This window comes from Amblyomma maculatum, chromosome 4 (genome assembly GCF_055883805.1).
Source record: "Amblyomma maculatum isolate TAMU_Amacu chromosome 4, ASM5588380v1, whole genome shotgun sequence".
Lineage (NCBI taxonomy): Eukaryota > Metazoa > Arthropoda > Arachnida > Ixodida > Ixodidae > Amblyomma > Amblyomma maculatum.
Window position 1 is genome coordinate 190,107,409 of NC_139347.1, and position 9,314 is coordinate 190,116,722.

Below are 9,314 nucleotides of genomic sequence, written 5' to 3' on the forward strand. Positions count from 1 at the left end.
AGATGGACCAATGGACGTCATTCGCTGGAAGTACGTCATTACTGTGGCTCGACGGGCCAGCGCAGGAAACGGGGAAGCTGGCTTCCCGAAGGAAAGCATGAGAGAACTTTGATTTGTATTTTTGTTGCTTTGCGGCTCGCGTGTCACGGTAGCATTTTGTGCACAGACTATCTCTGGTACCTGATCGAAACACTGGGCTCCTTTGCTTAAAGGGCCGATGTCCAGGGAAGGACCTTTTAAGCAAAAGAGCCCAGTTTTTCGATCAGGTACCGGAGATAGTCTGTACAAAATGCTACAGTGACACTCGCGCCGCAAAGAGAGCCACTGTCCAGGGAAGGACCTTTTAGGCGAAGGAGCCCAGTGTTTCGATCAGCTACCGAAGATAGTCTGTGCAAAATGCTACAGTGACACGCGCGCCGCAAAGCAACAAAAATACAAATCAAAGCTCTCTCATGTTCTCCTTCGGGAAGCCAGCGTCCCCGTTTCCTGCGCTGGCCCGTCGAGCCACAGTTATGACGTACTTCCTGAGAACGACGTCCATTGATCCGTCTCGCTGAGTGACGGGAGAAGGATGGGTGTCTATACCGCTCGCTGCGCGCTTTTCCCTCGCCAAAGCCATACTGAATACAGCGGCGCGCGCTCCCTCCCCCGTTTTTTTTTTTTTTGCGCACGCGGAGTGCCACGCCCCGCCTCCCGTCCAAACGCGGAGGAGGAAGGTGAATTTGTCTTGCGGAGGCTAGACGACCTTGGGCAGGAGAGTGAAAAACCTTTGCGAGGGAACAGAAGGAGAGAAGCATGACAGAATCGGGTGATTGCGGTGGCTGTAACTGCGTTACTAGTTACTCTTTTCAAACACATTTTGAGGCCTTGCGTTCTAGGGGCGAAGTCTGACATTCACCGGGGAAGAAAATATTTTCAACCGCAGGGTGGACAGAGGTCATTTAACAAGCGATAGCGACGACACTGCTCCGGCTTACTGTTCGGCAGTGTTCCAAAGCTGCAGTCGGCAGCTAGTTTACAGTTCTCCCTCCAACTAGTCTCGCCATAGGAAGCGATCCCGCTGCTGCCTTCAGATGACCGCGGGTTGAAAATGCTTCTTCAGTGTAAATACCATGGTGTAGTAGTCTAGCAGACCACGGCAGCTGGCATGCTTGGCTGGACCATGGCGCAGGAGGTGTTGAGCATGCACGGGTTCTTTTCTGAGCGCTCTCCGTTACACCGAAGTCTAAGTAAAGCCGTGGAATTCCGGTATCCGTACAGGAAACGAGAGCATAGCCAAGGTGTAGCACGGGCATAGCTTAACGCTGTACTCGGATCTGCTTCCGTTGAATTTACAGCAGTCATTTTTCGGACGCGAGAAAACGATTTACACTCGTCTAGACGGCGCGTTTCATGCACACCCGCTACGGGGTGTGCATGAAACACGAAAGTAGGGTACATCGATGTCTTTCACCTCCGAAGCAAACGGCATCGCTCTCCTCACACCTTTGAGTGATGTACGAAACATCTCAAGAGAACGCAACCCCGTAGCTCAACATTCAGAAGATTCCGACCACAGAATGAATTTCGAAGAAACGTGCATCCTGAAGACCGAGACCAATTATCTGGAAAAGACGCCTTCTCGAATCATGGCATATACAGGTGATCGCAAACATTGTCAACCGGACAATAGCAACCTTCCTGCTGTATACTTACAAGGTCTTCGCTCCTTCCCGGCCCCTTCACAGAAAAGGAAAAAGACGCCAGCGGGGACCCCTGCACTTGCGGCACCGTGACTCATTATAGGTTTAACTACCACCCCCCTCTTCCTTTTCATTTCTTTCACGCCCATCTCCCCCCTCCCTTCCTCGCGTCTCTGTTCCTTTACTTATAGCTGCACCACGCCCCGCGTCATGCACCCATAAAGAAGGAGCCGAGCTGGCTCCGAAATGTTGGGTTTCTGTTAAATAAAAAAATTATGGGTGGAGAATTTTTCAAGTTTCACTCACTTAAACTCAACAAAATCTCTCCGGCCTCCCTGCGCCCCTCCATCTGGTCCCTGGTCCTGCCAAGCAGGCCAGCTGCCGCGACCTACGACGACATCAGCAAGCAGTGCAAGACATTTGAGGGCCGAGAATTTCAATAGGCTGCTGCAGGAGAAAGTATGCGCTATGCACGGCCACGCCAACTCCCCGGAGGGCAAGCTCTGGCGCCAGGTGCAGTAGTTAGGTTCATTTGGAGGATCTCCTGGTTGTAGATGGAGGAGTATCTCGTTGAGATCTCAGCAGGCTCTGCTCTTCGAAAGCGCTAACGACCCTAGCACTAGGGTGCCCGGGCTTGGGAGTCGGGATGTCTGTGCCGAAGACTCACAACGGGCGAGCTGCAGCCCTATGCATCCTCTCCATTACGCGGAGTCACTACGCTTCTTCTTCCCACGCCCCTTGTCCCTGCCTTCGCGCCGCCGGCAACAGCGGATATAGCATAGATGACATTGATATTGGCAGACGCTCGTTATATTTTGTTTTCTGAGCTATAGTTGAAATAAATATATTTTGAAATTCGATGCGTCGAAAGATCGGCTTACTTGCACCCGTAATATGTGTGCCGTACCTCCAGGCCTCATTTTTTTTCCCTTGGCCTTTCATTGTTCCGTCAAAAGGAAAAGTTGATGAAGAATGTTTACCGTTAAACAGATGCAAGCATTAATTTGGACATCGCTTCTCTGCCCTGCTGGATCAGGAAAGGGGCCGACAGCTTCGCTACAGGGAGAGAAGGTAGGCAGATGACAAAGGGCAACCTTCAGAAGTAGCAAACGTATTTACTTTTTTATTTATTTGCTTCTTTTACATAATTAAAAAATGATTAGAGAATATACGTGCGAGCACGTAATAGATCGAAGAAACCAAAAATAGAAATATGAAACGCGCTTTGAAAGTGAAAGTGAAAGTTTATTAGATTAAACATATTTACAAAATGCATAAAAATACAGACGAGGGTCCCATAGTCATAAGACTGCACCGGGACCCTCGATAGATCACTACAACAAAATAAATAATAACAGCAAAGTTAGCGAAAGGTTTATAATATACAAAACATGGCAAATGGGTATTTTTTACACAAAAACAATGGACTAACACAGGAATTAGGCGAATCAGTAGTTTTACACAAAAACAAAGGCACTAACACAGGTATCAGACAAAAAAATATAAAACGTCAGCAATTCAACAGATATTCCTTCCAGTTATCCTTAAATGTGGGCAAGGACATATAAGTTTTCAGTGTTAAAGGTATTGAGTTCCAAAATGAAATGGCCGCAAAAGATGTCATTTTTCCATAATTAGTACAAACTTTCGGGAGTAGTAAACTGTTTTTCGCTGCAAATCTTGTAGAGTTATAGTTCGAAAGTAGTGACGGATTAACAAACTGGAAATGCAAGCTGCCATTCAATAGCTAAAAGAACGCGATTACAAGGTGATACTGAAAAAGAACGCGATTACAAGGTGATACTGAAAGAGCTGGTGGACTGATAAGATATGATGTTCATATAATAAGGGACGAGCGCTAGCTGAAAAAGTGCTGCAGGTGATAATGCGGATGGCCTGATTTTGTATATGCTGTGCAGACGATAAATGGCAGTTGTATTTCCCCAAACGACAATCCCGTATGTGAGGCGACTGGGAATGAAAGCATAATACAGAGGTAAGAGAATGTAATAAGGAAAATATGGGCGTGCTTTAATGAGAGCTCGTATGCCAAACATAGATATTTTTTTCTGATGGGTGATGGGCTGAGAATTTAAGCGCAGAATCAAGAATAACGCCCAGAAAGCTAGTGTTATCGGAAGCTGGAATAGTGTAAGAACAGAGGTTTGACGTAGGAGTGCAAGGAAGGCTTTTCTGGCTGCTTTTGACGATTAAAAACTTTCTTTTAGTGGGGTTGATAACCAGGTGGTTATTAAGACACCATTTTGTTATGTTACTCAAAATGGTATTCAAATCAACAGTAAGATCATCAATGAACCTGCTAGATAATGACACAGTAGTATCGTCCGCGTATAAAACACAGTGAGTTGGACTAATAGAAGTAAGAAGGTCGTTAATATATAATATGAACAGTAAATGTCCTAAAATAGATCCCTGAGGAACACCTTGGTTAATTGTTTTGTCTAGAGAGGTAGTTCCATTAATATTAATTATTTGTTTACGATCTTGTAAGTAGCTTTTCAGAAGGAGAGATACAGGGCTTACTATGCCATAACATTCTTGTTTCTGTAGCAAAATCAAATGGTTAATCGTATCAAAAGCAGATCTAAAAACACAGAACCAACAAATTCGCCATTGTCAATGCCATGCTTAATAAATTCAGTCAAAGAGATAAGAGCCAAGTTAGTTAAACTGCCAGACCTAAAACCAAACTGACAAGGGGTAATAATATTAAATTTCTTTAGATAATTGTCTAAGCGGCTGACTATTAATTTTTCAATTACCTTACTAAGAGATGATAAAATAGATAGTGGACGATAGTTAGATATTGTTTGTCTGTCACCTTTTTTGAAGACTGGAATGACTTTCGCTATCTTAAGGCAAGCAGGAAAAACGCCTTTCTTTAAGATGAGATTAATAATATGACAAAGTGGTATAGAAGCTAGATTAGCAACAAGTTTCAGGTGCCGTGAGGATATGCTACCATGTCCAGGACTAGTGTCCTTGAGGCTATTAATAATCAAATCGATTTCACAAGGGGAGACAGGAAAAAGAAAGAAAGGATGATTAGTGCGTTTCAAATCTATCTCCGGCGGAAGTGGAAGTCGGTTATGTGGCTCAGAAAAGAAGTCACTGAAAGCATTCGCGATGACAAATGGCTTAGTGTAGGCAGGACCATTGAAATTAATTTCAGTAGGGGCAGTGTTAGCGCAGGGCAAATTGAGGAATTCGCTCAGGAGTCTCCATTGCTTTTTAGTGTCGTTAGCGCTTTTACACTGTTCGTGTTCATAGTAAGATCTTTTCGCGTGTTTAAGTAAGTTGCTCAGAACAATGGAGTATATTTTGTAGCGGGCTTTCAAGGGATCTTTAAAAGGCTGTTTCTTCGTTTTTCTGTACAGATTTTCTTTTCGACGCATGCTACTTAATAAGCTATTTGTAAGCCATGGATAATGGGGAAATTTGTAATTCTTTTTACATTTAAGTATACTCTCAGATATGCAGTTGGAAAAAAGGTGACAAAAACACTCCATTGCTCCCTTCGGATTGCTCGACAAGAGGCACAGAGACGAGTCTGTGTTACTGATAGCGTTAACAAAATCTTCGTTGTTGAATCTTGAAGTGTAGAACATTGACCGTGGAGGACGGGACGGGATCAAGTGTAAACCGCCAGTTTGCGGTTTACACTTGATAGCCCCTAAGTCAATATAATCACGCAAGCCAACTGCTTGACAAGCCTCCAACTCCCCCCCCCCCCCCCCCCCCCCCCCCCGCTGTCCGCTTCCTCCAGGGGACTACAGACACATATGTGAGCACACGAGAATAAATATTGCCGTTTTGCAGTCACTAGCAGTTTTATTTTCTTTTGTAACGGCGCCATACGTCCAGGCTGAAATGGCTCTCTACTTCCTTGTGGAGAATGCTGTCGTGGAAAGGATGGGGTCTCGCGTGCCCCTCTAATCTTTTAGATCGGAAGATCGGAACCAAGAATTGTTTTTGTATTTGCCCCGCCGGGGTGGGGCAGTGGTAAAACGCCCGACTACTGTGCCGGAGTACCCGGTTTCAAACCCGACCTCGGCGGCTGCGTTTCGATGGAGGCGAAACGAAGAGGCGTCCGTGTGCTGTGCGATGTCAGCGCACGTTAAAGATCCCCAGGTGGTCGAGACTACTCCGTAGCCCTCCACTACGGCTCCTCTTTCTCTCTTTCCACTTTCACTCCCACCTTCATCCCTTTCCTCACGGCGCGGTTCAGGTGTCCACAGACACGTGTGACAGATACTGCGCCTTTCCCTTCCTGTGAACCAATTATATTATTTATACCGCCGTTTCGTTAAGCCGATCAAGGGCAAGCGGCCAGTGTCTTGCCATATCGCTGCCGTCGCTTGGGTGAATTATCAACTGACTCCTCGGGATCACAGTATTACCGTTGCAATTTTTAAAACAGGCGTTGAATTCGCAAGGCGTAAGATCATTCGGTTCGTTCAGTTTGGCTACATATATACCGCATATACCTTTCTTTTTTTAAAGAGGAAACGATGTAATGCATGTATACATTACATCCAGTGGCTATCACAGTTTGCATATATGATTTCTCAGGAAGAAATTTACCGCTCACTTAAACTAAAATGTGGGTAACGCAAAGATGCATTAAACACAAATAATAAAGATTGCCGCTGCTATTTTTCTTATCGTTTGTTGTTACTGACGTTTTCGCTTTTTCTTCTATTAGCTTACACTAAAAAAACTCGAAAATTGTAAAAACAAACTGAGTAAAACAAAATAAATTGTTCAACAAACTTGTGCTTATCTGTATGCCAAACGCAGGGTATAAAATCCCGCACGATATTTTAAACTATACTATTCTCCATTGAATGGAGCTTGGCAAAGAAACGAAACACTTAAAGGACCTTAATTTGGTATGAAAAAGAACTGAACAAGGGTAAATGGGGTACGCCTCAGTTCGCAAATGCGCCAACGTTTCGACACGTGAACTTGTCCTCGTCTGGGCAGAGCGATTATCACTGACAGGGGTTTAAATACGCTTTTGCTTGAAAAGCTGGGAAGGGGAAATAGGGTGTGAAGGAGTGGGGAGGAAATGATGGGTGAGAATAAAGTGGGTCATGAAGTGAAAGAATAAAAAACAAATCTTCAGTATGTACTTATCAACCAGGAAGCAGGGATTCTGTGGCCTCCAAAAGAAGTAAAAGCGGCAGTACAAGGAAAAACCATAATACCGGGTAGATGATTAGTCACCACTTAAGCGGGTTTGGTGCAGATACACCTTACAAAGGGACAGGCTATGCAAAGGGCCCTGATATGGCATATATCTAGGGGGACAATTCTTAAAAGGAGGGGGGAGGGGGGCAGTTCAAAGTCACAGGATAATAACCGCACAGTGAACTACAACTGACAAATAAAAAAAGAATAATAATCTTAAGTATGTGTCTCAACCTGGAACCAGAGATCCTGTGGTCTGCAAAAGAAGTATAAGCGGCAGTACCAGGAAAATCCCACAGTACCGGGTAGATGATTAGTCACCACTTAGGTGGGTTTGGTGCAGATACACCTTACACCTTAGATACACCTTAGGATACACCTTAGGAATATTAGTGCAGAGTGCCACGACGTCCAGTGTGAAAAGTATTCGCAACTTTCACGAGCTATAGGCGGCGCCACTCGAAATCCAATATGGCTACCCTTGAGGGAATCCGGCTGTCACGCTTCAAGTGCGTCGTGCTGGGCCGCTGGGCTGCGGTGCGAAGGTATGCACGGTATTGCCAGCCTGCGTATGCAAGACCTTTGTGAGCATGCGTTGCAGGGGTACGATACGAAGGACCCCTCGAGTGTGACTGGTCGGGTATGTGAAGCATCCTACTGCTGACTGTGTTGTGCGCAAGTACGACAGGTTCCCAGGTGACTCTAATCGCGCCACTAAGTGCTACAGAGAAACATAAACATGAATATAGATAAAATGTTCTACTTTTATCTTGGGATCACGGGCACTCGCGAACTGCAGGATTTCAAGAAGTGCTGTGTATTTACGCGCGTAGCACAGGCATGCCGAGCGGCCAAAACCCCGCACTTTATGTGGCCAAATTTTTTCTTTCACTTCAAAATATACGCCGTCGCATCGAAGTACCTACTACCTTGTTTGTGCACAAAACATCACTACACGGTACAAATAATGGTCGACTGCGATCACTTTAACCAACCTGTTTTCTTTCTTTTTTTTTTGCAGCACCTCTAATAGGCAGTGATTTTGACTTTCGCATGTGATGACCCAGTGCTGACACAGACAGTTTTTCGCGAACAATTATGTGAAAAGCAAGACAGCTAGAGCGCTGGCTTTGAGAACAGTCCGAATATGGAGTGCGAGTGTATGCTCCGCAACGTTCAATACAAGCTCCTAATCTAGCGTTCATCTGGCAGCTGCTGATTGCAAACACTGCATTTACTCAACCGAGTAGGAAACATACTTAATTTCTCAAACATGTGTGGGCCATGAATTGGTCGGCAGTCAAAAATGTTATCACGTATGGCTCGCAACTTACGCCAGTCTAACTTCTCACATTAGAAATGCGCGCACCGAAAACCGTCATAGCTTTAGTCGCAGTCTCTCTTTTTTCTTGCGAAACTTGGTTCTGCTCAGAGTTTAGAGCGGCAAGTAAAAACGAGACCCATGCATAACCCCAGAAATGAGATAGCTACACCGCTCATACTGTTACTAAGGGGGTGTTTCTTCGTCGCCCAGGATTTATCACGATGCTTTTCATGCTTTATGTTTTCCCCTCGTATACGTGCCCAACACACCAAACTAGAAGTTATATTACTAATCTGTTGTCATGGCTGTGAGCCAAAGTCAACTCAAAAAGCAGTTACACACTACAGGAGCTGCAGTACCGAGCTCCACGTAACAAATTTTCGCGGGAGACGCAGCAGCAAGCTGGAGGAGCACGAGCCGGTCTCCGAGTATCCCCCCAAGGGCGGTACCGGAAGCGGCCGCGTGGCGGCGGCAGTGTACGTGAAAGTTGCTAATGCACTTGACGTCGCGGCACTCTATACTAATATTCCTATCAATGAAGGTATCGACGCCTTCTCCCAAGTATTAATCAACAACCACCATCCGCATGCCTCTGAAGTTTATCTCTCGCTCCTTAAACTAGTCCCAACTTTAAATTATTTTGAGTTCGATTCATCCTATTATTTGCAGATATTTGGAACCAGCATCGGTACTCCATTAGCGCCGACTTCGCGAATATATTCATGGGAGTTATAGAATCTAATATACTAAATTCATTCCCGGAAAAGCCACTTATATACCTTCGCAATATTGACAATATTTTCATGATATGGCAGCATGGATCTGAATCACTTCAGTCGTTCGTCTCGCATCTTAAAAAATCATCACACTAGCATTAAATTCACTTGTCAGTCATCGCAATTAAAAGTCGACTTTCTCGACACCACGGTGTCAGTGGAAAATGGAAAACTTAAAACTTCTTTGTACTGAAAGCCAACGGATAAGCAACAATACCTAAATTTTACGAGTCATCATCCGAGACATTGTAAACAAGGAATATTTGTACGACAGGCGACACGGCTTAGAAGAATATGTAGCGATGATAGTGACTACCT